This window comes from Xenopus laevis, chromosome 4S, assembly GCF_017654675.1.
Source record: "Xenopus laevis strain J_2021 chromosome 4S, Xenopus_laevis_v10.1, whole genome shotgun sequence".
Lineage (NCBI taxonomy): Eukaryota > Metazoa > Chordata > Amphibia > Anura > Pipidae > Xenopus > Xenopus laevis.
In genome coordinates this window covers 52268728-52284493 of record NC_054378.1, presented here as the reverse complement: position 1 = coordinate 52284493, position 15766 = coordinate 52268728, and positions in this window count along the sequence as shown.

The window sequence follows — 15766 nt, the reverse complement described above, 5'->3', positions numbered from 1 at the left end:
TATATTTACTGCTAACAAAACATTGCACATTTAAGGGATTTTAGAAAGTACTTAAAAGTTGCTTAAATAATTCTCCAATTCTATATATATATAAAAATATATATACACACGTATTTGTTGGTCCTGTTACTTACAGAATCTGTTTTGTTCACAAGGAAACAGTTAAATTATTCTGTAACTCAAATAACATTTCTGCATTTTATTGTCACCACAGAGATTTCTTATATCTTATAATTCCGCTTGTAATTCAGAGGCTGGCAACGTGGGTGACAAACATTTGACTGAGGTACTTCCAGCCTGAGAAAAGGAACAATTTATCAATGCAAAGTTAATAACATCTATCTGAATCTAACTAAAAATCAATATTTCATTACCAAATTGTTAGTGAGAATGAAGAAAAATTGTGGAAGTCGGGCAGTTTGGTGGAAGAGAAGCATCAGAAGTTCAATGGAAAGACGGGATGATTCATGAGGCCAGCTCCAGTGGAAAGGTGAAAGAGGACAAATGCAGGAAATAGACCGCCCTCTCTTAACTGACCTTGGCTTTAAGTGAAAAAAATCCTATATTTACATTCAAAATACACCTGCAACCTACCGGTTGTTACTAAACTAAGCTATCATTCGGAGGAGGATTCTGGGATATATAAATCAATAGCAGCTCTGGGGTATAATGGGTTACTCACAAGTGGAACAAAGCATGTATTATAGAAGGCAGAGACAAATGTATAATTATAATGCAATATAATGCAATGGACAATGTTTCAATATAATTATGATATTCCTGTTAATCTATCTGCTACAAAAGTATAACTATAAAAACCTTTTTATATATAAGATATTATATGGCTCTATAAATGATCAGAGATGGATTTGTCCAATTTAAACAGCCTTCAGGCAAGATGGAGACTTCTTTGACACATAAGTAGATCATTCTGTACACAGCCCTTATCTGTATAAATGTTTGGCTGAAAAGCTCAGGAAATATAGATGTAAGGACACTAGTATTTCCATTACAGAAATATTGATTTGAGCTCAAGACTTACAACCTTAATCTAGAGCCCAGAATGAATCGGAATGCATGATCAGAATGGTATTTTTGCATACCTTCAAAAGAGGGTAATAGGAAAACAGAAAACTCAAATATAAAAAGTCAAAAGGAAATAAAATAACCCACAAATGTAGCACTTATTTTTTGATATTACCGGACAACTGTGACACATCACAGGCTGCATAAAATAAGATCCAGCAATAAAACTTTACTCACTCGGGCATGTTTTATTTTTTTGCAAGTGAAACTGGTGTTCGCGCTAAAAATAAGGATGCCACTATCTGTATAAATGTGCATCTTTTAGATTGTAAGCTCTTTTGGGCAGGGCCCTATTGATCTCTTATATTGGTTGTTCTTTTTTGTATGTAATCTGTATGTTCAATGTGTACATTGAATATGTATGGTACTTTATAAAAAGGGATGTACCGAACCCCGAATCCTTCGCTAAAGATTCGGCCGAATACCGAACCGAATTTGCATATGCAAATTAGGGGTGGGAAGGAGAAAACTATTTTTATTTCCTTGATTTGTGACAAAAAGTCACGTGTTTTCCCTCCCCACCCCTAATTTGCATATGTAAATTAGGATTCTGATTCAGTTTGGCCAGACAGAAGGATTCGGCCGAATCTGAATCCTGCTGAAAATGGCCGAATCCTGGCCGAATCCCGAACCGAATCCTGGATTCGGTGCATCCCTATTTATAAATACATGTTAAAGGAGAAGGAAAAGCTGAAATTAAGTAAGCTTTATCAGAAAGGTCTATAAAAATACACCAGTAAACCCTCATGCTGCTCTGAGTCCTCTGTCAAAAGAAACACTGCATTTATTTCCTTCTATTTTGTACACATGGGCTTCTGAATCAGACTTCCTTCTTTCAGCTTAAATCTCCAGGGTTTGGGCTTGAGCATGCTCAGTTTCCTCAAGAGTAATTTTGGAAGACTGAAGTGACACATGGGTTTTACCAACAGCAATTCACATTTTAGCAGAATTATGTATGGAATTATCAAAACATATACAGGGGAATGTAATAAAAGTCGCAAAGAGCAAAACAATTCGCACCAATAAGACTACAAATCCACATCTCACAATGTAATATTGTTCCTTAAACTGTTATTGCATTGCGAATTTTAATTGCGCATTGCGAATTTTAATTGCGCACTCATAAGAAGTGCTTGAAGGTGTCGTAATCTTTTGAAGCAAACATAACGACTTTTTCAGTAAGAAGTATTATTACATTGACTGCGCATTGGCGCAAACTATAAAATTCGCAAACGGTCTTTCACTGTCGGAAGTGGTCGCTAATCAGTTTCCGGGCTTGCAAAAGCTATATTAAATTCGCACAAAGCAAAATTTGTTTGCGCAAAGGCATAACTTTTCGCATTGCGAATAGTTTTTCCGTTAGCGATTTTTATTACATTCCCCCGATAGTGGTTAAACGATGGAGGAGCAAGGATTACATTTCAAATATTCTGTGCTTCTGATAGAGGACATTTGTGATCAGCACTCCTAAATACCGAGAGTAAGAAAGCACTCTAGATTACTTTTTATAGGTGTCAAGAAACTGGCTCCAAGGCAGTTTGTTATTTATTTATTTTTACAGATAAACACTATGTAGCTGTAATGGGATGAGTGAGTTTAATAGTAGATGGTTAGAAGCAATAACCAACACTGATTTTTTTTTTTAAAGTAAAAAAAAAAAAAAACACACAAAGGATTCAACATAATAATTTGAAAAGGATTTTTTTAGAATTATAGGAGAACTGGATAACTTTATTGCTTATTTGACTAAAAGGTCTCTGCACAACTCAGTAGCTTTTTTACAGCACACTGTTTGATGTAGTCCAAAATGTGACACCTGGGTCTTTAATAATTCACTGCTTGTTAACATTAAACAACTGTTAACATGCTCAAATAATTAGTTATGCTTGCTTGACATGTTTGCATGTTTAATAATTGATGCATTTATCTTAATTACGGATGGGGAGGCTGGTGCAATGTGCATATTTTTTGCATCCTTGCATTGAAACAAAAGCTACATTTCTGCCAGTGATGGTTAGGATCTGACTTTACATTATTTATAATAATTAATTCGCAAGAGGCAGTATATTATAGACAAAAAAAAAGAAGAAAGGGATTCACAAATCGCATTTTATTGAAGTGTTTTACATTTCAATGCAGAGAGCTGTTTCTTAAGCATTCATAACATCTCTGCTGGAAATACACAAGCCGCGAAGGTCCTGTTTTTCTAGACTTCAACATACAGCTGGACTTCATTGATCAGAAATCTTGTCATATCGGTTTACTCATTTGTTTCTACTACTTTTTTTTCTATTACCTTTTGCCTAGAAGATGTATTGTAGCTCACTCTATTAAAATCACCAGACATCATGTCTCTCTACATGCAGGATTTGTGCAAAAGGCAGTGATTTTTTTATATATTTTTTGTACTGGAATCAGTAATTTGAGTGAGCTCTAATTCATCTGCTAGAAAAGGGAGCCCCCTATAAGAAATATTGGATCTAACTGTCAATGACAGCCAACTCCTGCATGAAGAGAGAATGAAGAGAAACAGATGCTGAGAGAAAGATAATGAACGTAAACTTGATTATTTCAGAAACCATGCAGAATATTTAATTGATTGTATTAGAAAGTTCCTTATTTTAGTATTATGAAGCTTCTATTAAATTGTTCCCCCTTTAATGAGGGGTTTTGTATTTTCTCATACTTTGTCACAATTTAATAGTACAGTTCAAGTTATTAAATTCTTAAAGGGGCTGTTCACCTTTTTTTCAGTTCATTTGGTTTCAGATTGTTCACCAGAAATTAAGATTTTTTCCAATTACTTTCTATTTTCTATTTATGACCGTTTTTCTAATATTGAAGAGTAGATTTTCATTTTTCACCTTCTAAAGAAGCTCTGAGAGCAGTGTCGGACTTGCCCACCGGGATACCAGGAAAACTCCCGATGGGCCCAGGTGTCAGTGGGCCATCAGGTTGCTAAACTTTTGGCCTATTTCATAGCCATTCCCTATTTCTATGAGAACAAAGTGGCTAAATAGGTGGAATAATAGAAGAAAATAGTACTGAGAGTGGGCCCCTGGTCTAAGGATTTTTGGTGGGCCCCTGGTGTCCCAGTCCGACACTGTCTGAGAAGGGGGGTTGCCAACTCTTTAACTGTTCTAAATTGATACATTTAGTTGATACATTTGTTATCTTGCCCTGCTGAACAGAATCCCTGAGTTTCATTAAAGGCATCTGTTAGAATTGATACAATAGTTGCTGATATTCCACAGATGAGAAATTTATCAACTAAATGTATCAATTCTATGTAGCAAATTGTAACAGTTTGGAATGTTCTTAGATCACTGAGCTGCCAGATGGAAACCCCAGAGACTGAAATGTCCTGAACTATAAACCATAACATTTTTGTCACAGATATATACCATGAATTAGTACAATAAAATCTATACCGAACTGCATCACATTTGTGTTATTGACACACTTACTTATCACATTTCTCTTCAGATCAAGCATTTTCAGAATCTGAAAGTAGGAGTGTCCATTCAGTTCAGTAACATTTGCTTAGGCCTGCCCATGTTCCCTGAGTCATATTTCCTCTCCCTCATCCTCTAGTTACACATCTCTGTTTGCAGACAGCGAAGCATTATTGAAGAGTTGCATTTGGGCCTGGTTGACACAGAAAACAACTTTTAAAACTGATTGTAGAGGATTATTTCAGCAGAGCTGCTCCTTGTCAGGGGGTGGGGGGACGACCATGCATTGTTCACACCTCTAATCTCCCCCATATTGTTCATGTCTATGATCGCCCCCGAGTATTGTTCATGCCTGTAAAAACCTGTACTGTTCACACCTCAGATCCAGACTGTATATGACTGTATTGTTCACCTGATCAAACCTCAGACAAGCTGCTGGAGTATGTATGAACACAACTGTTATATATATATATATATATATATATACATGTCTATAACATAATATGATTCCTGTGTAAAATGGCTTTTATTTAAACACACTGGGTGACAGTGGCAGTGGGTGAGTAGTTGAACTATGTGTATACACATTAGAGATCGTATTTTAAGTAGACAGCACGTGATCCACATTTGACTCTGAGGAAGTGCCGGTATTGTAGGGATGAAACGCGTTAGTTCAACTACTCACCCACTGCCACTGTCACCCAGTGTGTTTAAATAAAAGCCGTTTAACTAATACAGCAGCGACTCCATGGATGTCTTGGTCAGCGCCAAATTGCGGGTTATTCTGAAAGTGCAGTAAATTCCGGATTGAAGTTGCCAGATTCCCATGAGAGCAGCGACAGACAGAGAGACGCTGCATTACACAAGGGTCAGCTCTGCTTTTAACTTCACATCCTTAATCTGTGTTTCTACGAACACTAAGGGGCACATTTAATTAGCTCGAGTGAAGGAATAGAATAAAAAATACTTTGAATTTCGAACCATTTTTTTGGCTACTTCGACCATCGAATTGGCTACTTCGACCTTCCTCTACAACTTCGACTTCGAATCGAACGATTTGAACTAAAAATCGTTCGACTATTCGACCATTCGATAGTCGAAGTACTGTCTCTTTAAAAAAAACTTCGACCTCCTACTTCGCCACCTAAAACCTACCGAATCTCAATGTTAGCCTATGGGGAAGGTCCCCGTAGACTTTCTAGCCAATTTGTGATCGAAGGAAAATTGTTCGATCGATGTATTAAAATCCATCCGATTTAATCGTTCAAATGATTATTCCTTCGATCGTTCGAACGAACGAATATCGCTAAATCCTTCGACTTCGATATTTGAAGTCGAAGGATTTAACTTCGACAGTCGAATATCGAGGGTTAATTAACCCTCGATATTCGACCCTAAGTAAATGTGCCCCTTGATTTCATGACAGTTCTCCATTAAATTTTGGGAAAATGGTAAAAAATGGAAAGCAATTGAAAAAAGTCTTTGTTTATGGTGAACAATCTGAAAACAACTAAACTGAAAAAAACTTTGGAAGGTGAACAACCCCTTTAAGTTGTAAACGTGGTAATTTCATAAATAAAGTAACTGCAAAATCAAACAGAATTTTTTTTATTTGTCTTGTACTAGAGCGATATTATTTAATTGCCTCAAAACTTAATACTTTACTTATCTATGCACAAGGTATAACAATTATCTTTACCTCAGTCCCGGATTGAATTTTTTTAAACGGACATGAGAGGAAAAAGTGAGAAGAAGATGAAGTCATTTAAATGCTATTCTATATTACTTGTATAAATCAACAAGTATAAAAAAGGGCTGAGAATTCAAGCCCAAACATTGACCAATTGTGCACTACATTGATCTGTGATTAAAATTCAGTGGAGAACACCCAGATTGTTTTATACTATATAATTATATATATCACTGGATTGTATTTCAGCAATGTCTTGGGAAAGTTAAAAGATGAAGCCAAAAGTTGTAAATGTAATATGATGACAAATGATTTCTCTGGGTTTTAATTTCTGGAATTTAATCTAAAAAAACATTTTTACAGTCCCTAAATTGTCTACATCATTATTATAACATTAACATTTGTCTGACCTGTATCTCACCATGCTAGCTTTAGGCAGATCTATTTAGGACATTTCCTTCATGTTGATAATTGTCTTGTCCTTGCAAGAAAAAAAAAATTGATACTTATTCAGTTAAAATCCAACAAATCATGTTCTCATATTGAAAAATGTAGTAAATCAGAACACCCTGAGAGTAAGACAAGAGTGTGACCCCAGCTTGTAATGTAATGCAATACAGACAAACATCAACGGTGATGAGTTAAACTAATTTAACTGTAACTATTCATAAAACTGCGCTGTTGCATAGCAAGGATTTAAGTAAATGAATCAACCCTTGTGTACTCGAATAATATGTGTCTAGGAAATTGGACTTGTACAGCTACTTGAAACAATAGCACTTTCTGAATATCTGAAATTGCAAATGAGTAAAAAATGAAAACCAGGCAGAGATGAAGAAAATCTATTTTAGGGATCCCTAGTAAGGTTTCCATGATACATCGACTACCCAAAAAGTCTAGGCATTCCTATTGAAATAACAAGGAAATGTTAGAGTTACATGACAACATGATAACTTGAAAGTGCAGTAGAGCAGAAACATAGGTAGGAAAGTACACAGCATCAGACTGAGCAATAGGCAATGCCACCGCAGACCCACTGCTTGCCCTGCAGCGATATTAGAAATTGCAGGTGCAGACAGGCAGTGGCAAACAAGAAGTACAATGGCATGGCTTGGAGGTACTCAGTGGGGAAGGAGGTGCGGCAGAAGGTTTGCACCGGTGTGAGACCCTACATGGCTGGGGTGGTAGGCCTTCTAAGTGGCAGCCTCCGTGGGACCAGACAATTTAGTCCAATGCTGAAAGTATAAATATCACTTCAATACGCTGATTCTCTGTAGGATATGTATATGTAGAAGCTGGTGTCTGCAATTAAGTAATAGCATATTTTAAAACGTATATTTTATCTACTCTCTCATTCTATTTAGCAACATATTTATTAAACTATATTGAAATATTGACTATATTATGTTTGCACTAAACCATTCCTTTAAAGTCAAAGTGTATCTTGAACATCTGAATGGTACCTATTAAGGTATTGGGGCAGATCTGCATATGTGACATGAATTGGTACCCTTGGGTGTTCATAGTCTTACAGCTCTGCAGAGGTATGCTACACAAAGTAGGGAGCATCCTGAAATGGACTTCTGCAAGTCTGCAAAATAAGAAAGGGTAAATTAATCATGTTAAAAGATGCCCAGGAATCCAATACCTCTACACTATATCTCAAGGTAATTATATGGCCCTTGCCCCCCCCCCTCCTTTCCTCATAACTAGGCTTAGGTGGGTCTATTCAGGACATTTCTAAATGTTGCTTATTAAACAGCACAGTGAACCACCAAGAACCTTGCATTTCCATGTTGATCATAAAGGTGTTAATTATTAAAGTCCGAATGCTAAAAACTTGAAAAATTCAAGGTTTTTTTTGTTACTATAAAATCCAATTTTTTTGTGGGAAAAAACTTGAATTTTTCTAAATTGATTATACCCAGAGGATGAAAAAAGTCTGGCGAAAAGATTAGCCATCTCAGACCTGCCGAGGTTGTTGTAAGTCAATGGGTGAGGTCCATATCCTATTTGGAAGTTTGTCTGGTCTGTGCTGGAATTAGCCCAAAAAATCAGACTATTTCAAACTAAAATCAGAAAAATTTGATTTTTCAGGAAAAAAGCACCAAAAAATCATACGATTCAGATTTTCGTTCTATTTTATTACGTTTTCCCCCTATCTGGTTAAATACCTTTTTTTTAATAATAAATAAATCAAATCATGGATTCTAGTTTGGTCAGACTTTTTTATTTTAAAAATTTGACAAATAACCCACTAAATGTTTAAAAATTAAATATTACAAGCCCAAAGATGTCTCCATCTTTTGTGGACCTGAAAGTGATTCTCTGTGGCTGTCCTTCATCTGCCTTCTCTGCATTACATTGTATTTTCAAAATTTTGAAGAGATATATGCGTAAATACACTTTTTATATGTGCCTCCGTTTATCCAATTTTAGAAAAGTACATAAAAGTATCAATTAGAAGACAATCTAAAGCAACTGGACTGGTACGGGAAGTCACCGGCATATAAACTACTTCAATAATCCAATCACAATGGTACATCGCAACTATTTAGATGAGTAGTGACACATCTTCAATAAATTCTCAGGCCTTCTAACAGATTATTTCAAATCGCATGTCAAAGCGATACCTTCATAACTGCTTCATCATTAAGAAAATTGGAAAAATGTCTTGGCACAAGGTCATTCATAATACCCTATATCTCTACCTACAAGCCCCAACTTTATACCCTCTTATTTATTAAACCCAGAAGAAAACACACTTGCTGTTGTTCTTACAATATGTTGTCTTTCAGGAATTGGTGAACTAAAATAAAGGGCCAAGCAGCCTTGATTCTTAAAGGGATCCTGTCATCGGAAAACATGTTTTTTTCAAAACGCATCAGTTAATAGTGCTACTCCAGCACAATTCTGCACTGAAATCCATTTCTCAAAAGAGCAAATATTTTTTTTTAAAGGGATACTGTCGTGGAAAAACATGTTTTTTACAAAATGTATCAGTTAATAGTGCTACTACAGCAGAATCCTGCATTGAAATCTGTTTTTCAAAACAAGAAATGGATTTTTTTATATCTAATTTTAAAATTTGCTATGGGGCTAGACATTTTGACATTTCCCAGCTGCCCTCAGGCCATGTGACTTGTGCTCTGTAGGGATGTAGCGAACTGTTCGCCGGCGAACTTGTTCGCGCGAACTTCGATCGTTCGCGTCCGCCGAATGTTCGCGAACGTCGCGCGACGTTCGCATTTTGAGTTCGCGTTCGATTCGAATACAAATCGTTCGACCATTCGACCATTCGAATTCCTTCGACCGCTAAAAATCGAACGATTTCCATTCATTCGAACGATTGTAAGCATTCGAATGAATGAAAAGCATTCGATCGAATGCTTCGATCGTTCGATTCGAATGAAAATCGTTCGATCGAACGATTAAAATCCTTCGATCGTTCGATTCGAACGATTTTAGCGGGTGTTCGAAGTTCGCGAACTGTTCGCGAACCAAATCGGCAGTTCGCTACATCCCTAGTGCTCTGATAAACTTCAGTCACACTTTACTGCTGCACTGCAAGTTGGAGTGATGTCATTACCCCTCCCTCCTACAAGCTGCTGTAATGTAAATAGAGCCTTGTCTGCTGAGCCTGTCAATTGAACAATAGGCAGGTATCAAGATAAGCTCTCACTGACACCACTTCAGAAGGACTGAAATAAGATAGTCCTGTGATCACTGCCCCCACTTACGTTTAAAAAAATAAATAAATAAATATATATATATATATATATATATATATATATATATATATATATATATATATATATATATATATATATATATATATATATATAGATAGTCAGTTTGTTGAACCGGCACTCACCAACGATCAATCAAGTCCCTGGTGCTTGTTCAAGAAATAGCATAAAGATATAGTTAAGAGCACTCACGGGTATTGTGAAAAAGGCTTTTATTGGAGTATTACAATCTACCCCACATCAACGCGTTTCGGTTCTCTCAGAACCGTCGTCAGGATATATATATATATATATATATATCCTGATATATATATACATACAGACACACACACACAATTCATTTTGGACACTGGAAAACATATTTTATATAGATAGTTTATTATATTTGTTTACACAAACATGAATGGCAGAAACACAGGAGTACACTCCCAGGACTGATGACAGGGAATAGAAAAAAAGGATAAAATAAGGAGGACATACTTGAAAACCAGGAAAATTTAAGAGGAAGTCTAGGAAGGGTTAAAATAGCTCATGAAAAGGAGGCAGTTAGAAAAGGAAGTAGTTAATGTAAAAAGAAGTATTGCAGGCAGGAAAGGAGCAAGGTGTGTGTGAGGTGGATAGCAGAGGGAACTCACAGTTCCTTTACCTCATCTAGTAACCAGTAAAACAAACTAGGAAGGCAGCAAGGAGAGAAAGTTCCCCCCTCCAAAGGAATGCAGATATCAAACTTACAGAACAGCAGGAGCTTTGATAGTGTCTGTGGGAGGAGGGGCTGCTAGTGCAGCTGTAGAGCAGGACGTAGGAAAGTGAAAGTAATTGTTTCCCTGCAAACCATGTGACCGCTCTCCTCCAAACCACACGCATGGGCAGAGAGGGGAGCAGGGCCGGAACTAGGGGTAGGCAGAAGAGGCACTTGCCTAGGGCGCAAAGGCACAGGGGCGCCAGGCACTTACCTCTTCTGACGCCTTCCCCTAGCTCGGACCGCTATCTTCATAAGCTGTGGCCGCGCTTCTACGAAGTTTACACATGCGCACTCGTGCATTTTCTGCGCATGCGTACTCGCCCGGTTTCTGCGCATGCACACTCGCGTGTCCTTTCCGCTCGCACACTTCTGCGCATGCGCGAGTGGTGGGGGGCGAAGTAGTTGGCCGAGTTGCCTAGGGCGCCCGGCTGAGTAGGCCCGGCACTGGAGGGGAGGGGGAGTGTACAGCTAGATTCTCATGTCGTAGTGCGACTTGGCTTTTCATTACAGAGTGGCTGCCTCCAAGCACACAGGTAATGCTGTGCCTGCTGTTAGAGCAGCACAGGATGAATGTGTAATGAGCAAAAATGGAAGCCCCCATGACAAAATACAAACTAAAATAACTTATGCATGGATTTGTGGATTAACATTTTATTTGCCAGACAGTGTTTATGGATGTGTGTTTTTTATAAAAATGCAAAAAAAAAAAAAAATTTAAAATGACGTCAGATTGCCTTTAATATTCAATTTTGAAATCTGACATGGGGCTAGACATTTTGTCAATTTCCCAGCTGCTCCCAGTCATGTGACTTGTGCCTGCACTTTAGGAGAGAAATGCTTTCTGGCAGGCTGCTGTTTTTCCTTCTCAATGTAACTGAATGTGTCTCAGTGGGACATGGGTTTTTACTAGATCTACCAGGCAACTGTTATCTTGTGTTAGGGAGCTGTTATCTGGTTACCTTCCCATTGTTCTTTTGTTTGGCTGCTGGTGGGGAAAAGGGAGGGGGGGTGATATCACTCCAACTTGCAGTACAGCAGTAAAGAGTGATTGAAGTTTATCAGAGCACAAGTCATGTGACTTGGGGCAGCTGGGAAATTGACAAAATGTCTAGCCCCATGTCAGATTTCAAAATTGAATATAAAAAAATCTGTTTGCTCTTTTGAGAAATGGATTCCAGTGCAGAATTCTGCAGCACTATTAACTGATTCATTTTGAAATAAAACATTTTTCCCAACACAGTATCCCTTTAAAATAAAAAAATCCCATGGACTGCGCTCCATTTAATAAACAAGATGGATTGAATGTATTTATTAAAAAAAAAATACTGGTTTCTATAACACCTTCTTCTGTTAAATGGAGTCATGGGCAGGAAGCAAAATATAAACCCTGGACGAAAATGGCAACAGAATTGTTATGTACTTCATTGATGATCAATGAATTTAATATCAAATGGTTAGTCCCATGAGTACAGTACTGAGTAGTTGAAAATAGAGTTGTTAGTTATAAAAGGGTCATCTACAACAAAGCATAAAGTTCTATGAATCCCACTCTGAAATCTAATTAGAAATAGTTTGTTACACAACAGCCCAGTTTGATGTAAGGAGAAGTTAAACGTAAAGTAAAAACCACAGGGATTCAGGCAAGTATCTTCTTGTTGAAAAATCTCACTCTACATTATGTTGTTGGCGCTCTATAGGATAAAATAAACAATGTTAGTATTTGGATAAAGTTCACAAAGGTCTTGTCCTTTGAGCATGCCATAAAAGTGGTGGAAAACTCCAATCAATATCATTGTTATGTCTTTAGCTTTAGCTTGATTAATGATGTGAAACTTCATGTTGAACATTTTTTAGCAGGAAAATTCAGAGAATGTATTTGAGATTTATGAATGAACAGAAATCAGATTTTTCCAGAGCAAGACAATGATTTGTAATGCAGTGTGCTCAGAGGTACATGTAACTGGAAGTGTAATGCCTATTGGTTGGCTGTGGGTCTTTAGTCACAAGTTATTACCTGCTTTGTGTATATAAGCTTTTTGGCCAATTATTTGTACACTATACCTGTGTATATACAATGCTTATCACTGTTAAGTGGAATATGTGCAGCTATTGACTTTAATGTATTTTGTAATTTAGGGGCTTATTTTTTAAATGGGATATAAAGCATAAGCGAAGAATAATTAATATTTAAGAAGGCTTAGCTCCCCAAAAAGAGACCAAGTTCTATACATTCACACATAATTATAAGTTACTGTATATATGAAAAAGTTTAAGTAGCTATGATGGCAAACAACAGTTTCACTCTATGCCCCACCCAATCAAAAGAGAACATTTAAGCAAATTACCAGGTTGCTTAGAAAAGCACTCTGAGCATGTTTAAAAGTATTATTACTTGTTATATATTAATAATATATTAATTGACTTTCTATTGCCTTTAAAGTTGTTCTAATTACAGAGTGGTAATATCACATCACAAACCCCTATTTGTAATAAAAGTCATTAAGTTTGCCTAGGAGCAGTAACCCATAGCAACCAATGAGATGTTTTCTTTTAAACAGGTGACCAGTAAATGTGACCTGCTGATTGGTTGCTATTTTTTCCCTGCAAAGTACATATTCAGGAAAATTTAATCATAAATAAGCATAAAAAATCTGAGCGCATTTGATCGTAGTTTGTAGCGGAAAATTCTGAGATAAATAACCCCCTTGGACTTGATTGTTATTTTTAATATGTCTTTATATTAAAACATATTTAGTTATTGATAGTTATAGACAGTATTTTTGGACTGCAAGTCTGAACACTAAACTGCCTCATTTTAACTAATGGAACACTCTATTGGGCTGCTTGAAAGACATCTACTTAACATAGCTGCTTGTTACTCTAGCTAGAAGATTTATGATTATTTTCATTAATGCTAAAAATGGAATAGGGACTGACACTGATTGATTACCATTTTGATGGATATATGATGGCTGCTCGGTGAAAGTTATAGTATGCATCTCAGATCTATTGAAGGGAGGGAATAATATTCCCTAGATATTTGGGGAAGGCGTTTTACACTAGATACTGATCTGTCGGGAATGTCTGACCTTTGTTTTCTCCAACTACTGAAGGCATTAAATAGAAGATTAATGTGACTTTCCTTCTTTATAGCTAATGGAGAAAAAAGGGCTAAAACATTGTGATATCCACGATGGGGAAAATTGACTAAAGCGCGAAGCGGCTAACGCTAGCGCAAATTCGCCAGCGTGACGTCATTTCGTTACTTCGCCGGTTTACTAACGGGTGCTGGCGTAAATTTGCTCGCTTAGTGGAGCTACTCTAGCGCTACTTCACACCCTTACGCCAGGCGAAGTTGCGCTATGGCGAAGGGACGTAACTACACTAATTCACTGACTTGTGCATTTTACTGAACGTTACCTCTTGCGCCAGACTTGCCTTTGCCAGCTCAGACCAGTAGATAGGGCTTGCTTCAATATAAGTTGAAGTTTCTTCTAAGTCCTAAAAAACGCTGGCGTCTTTTACTTTTTTAAGGGCGATAGGCTTTTTTTTGGGGGTACCCTCCTTCCCCCTACATTTCCTAACATAAAGCAACTCAACAATACAGTGGGCACATGTGTAGGGCAATAGAACAACTTTATTTTATTTTTTAAAGGTTTCCTGGGCTTGTGTATTGTAATGTATTTGCTGCAACATTTACGTCCATTATATTTTAACTTCACGCCATATGCAAATTAGGCATCGCTAGCGTAACTTCGCTTTGCCTGATGAAGTAACGGTAGTGCAACTTTGCATTTTAGTGAATTTGCGTAGCGCTGGCGAAACTACGCCTGGCGAAGTGTGGCAAAGCTGTCGCTGGCACAACTTCGGATCTTAGTGAATTTGCTCCTATGTAGTTTGCCTCAAATCATCTTTACGTTGCTCTTTTGCATACACCACTGTCAGGTGCAAGTATTTGCTCCTTTTGCATGGGGCGCAATGATCCATGCCCAAATATGAGTGTCTTGCTGGCAGTTGCAACTTGTGGCTGCCATGTAACAGGTGGGACATGGACATCCATATAGATTTCCCTCTGCAAAATTCCATTGTGGAGGGGCAGTCAGTGCTAATGGAATCGGCACCTACCAATATCCACTAGCAAAGCTGGATATAAATATGACTCCTCGGACAATTAGAAATTAGAAAATGGAATAGTTGGTAATTACTATTGAACTTGTGCCTATCTTTGTAAATCAGCCCGCATATATTTTCAAATAACGGTGAAGGTTTCCCAAAAGAGAACTAGACAATCCCAAAGGTTTCATTCAAAAACATTGGCAAAACAGTTATTTTGAAAGTATGAAATGTGAATGGAAGCTCGTTATAAAAATAAATAAGCAAAATAATAGTATAGCAAAATAACAATATGTCATTATGCATAGGAAGAGGATAAAAACCGTTTGTAAAAATGTGAAATCTGATACTGTTTAATTTTATGGTAAAAAAAATCTACTAAAATAGTGATTGGCTGCCAAGGAAAATATCTGCAATATCTCTAATTTACAAATAATTGTATCAGAAGAGTAATCAAGAGAGGTCATTAAAAGAGGCAAAGCAAGTGGAAGTCCAAAACATTTAAAATTCCAGGCATGCCTACTCTGTATATGCCAATCACCTCGATGTAACCTATTAGAAATGTCAATGTCATCCATATTATAATCAAAAATAATTTTAACATGTATTAGTTTGACCAGTGTAGCAGCCAATGGTTTAATGTGCAATAAAATATTTACATCATTTTTCTTGTAACATTGGCTGACACCACCAATGAGTGCCCTGCTTCGTTTTAAAATGCCACAAATAACAGATTTATGGATTTCTCTAAATACATTATTTTAGCTTGACAGATTTAATCATTCATGCTCCTTTCCTTTATTTCATTTTTTTCCTACCTCCGACGGATTATTGAAACAGAAAATAAGAACAGTAAACGCTATGAGGGGCATAAGGATTCCAAATGTCAAGTTTGTACTTACAGTTGTATGTTCATAGACAGGGTCAAGAG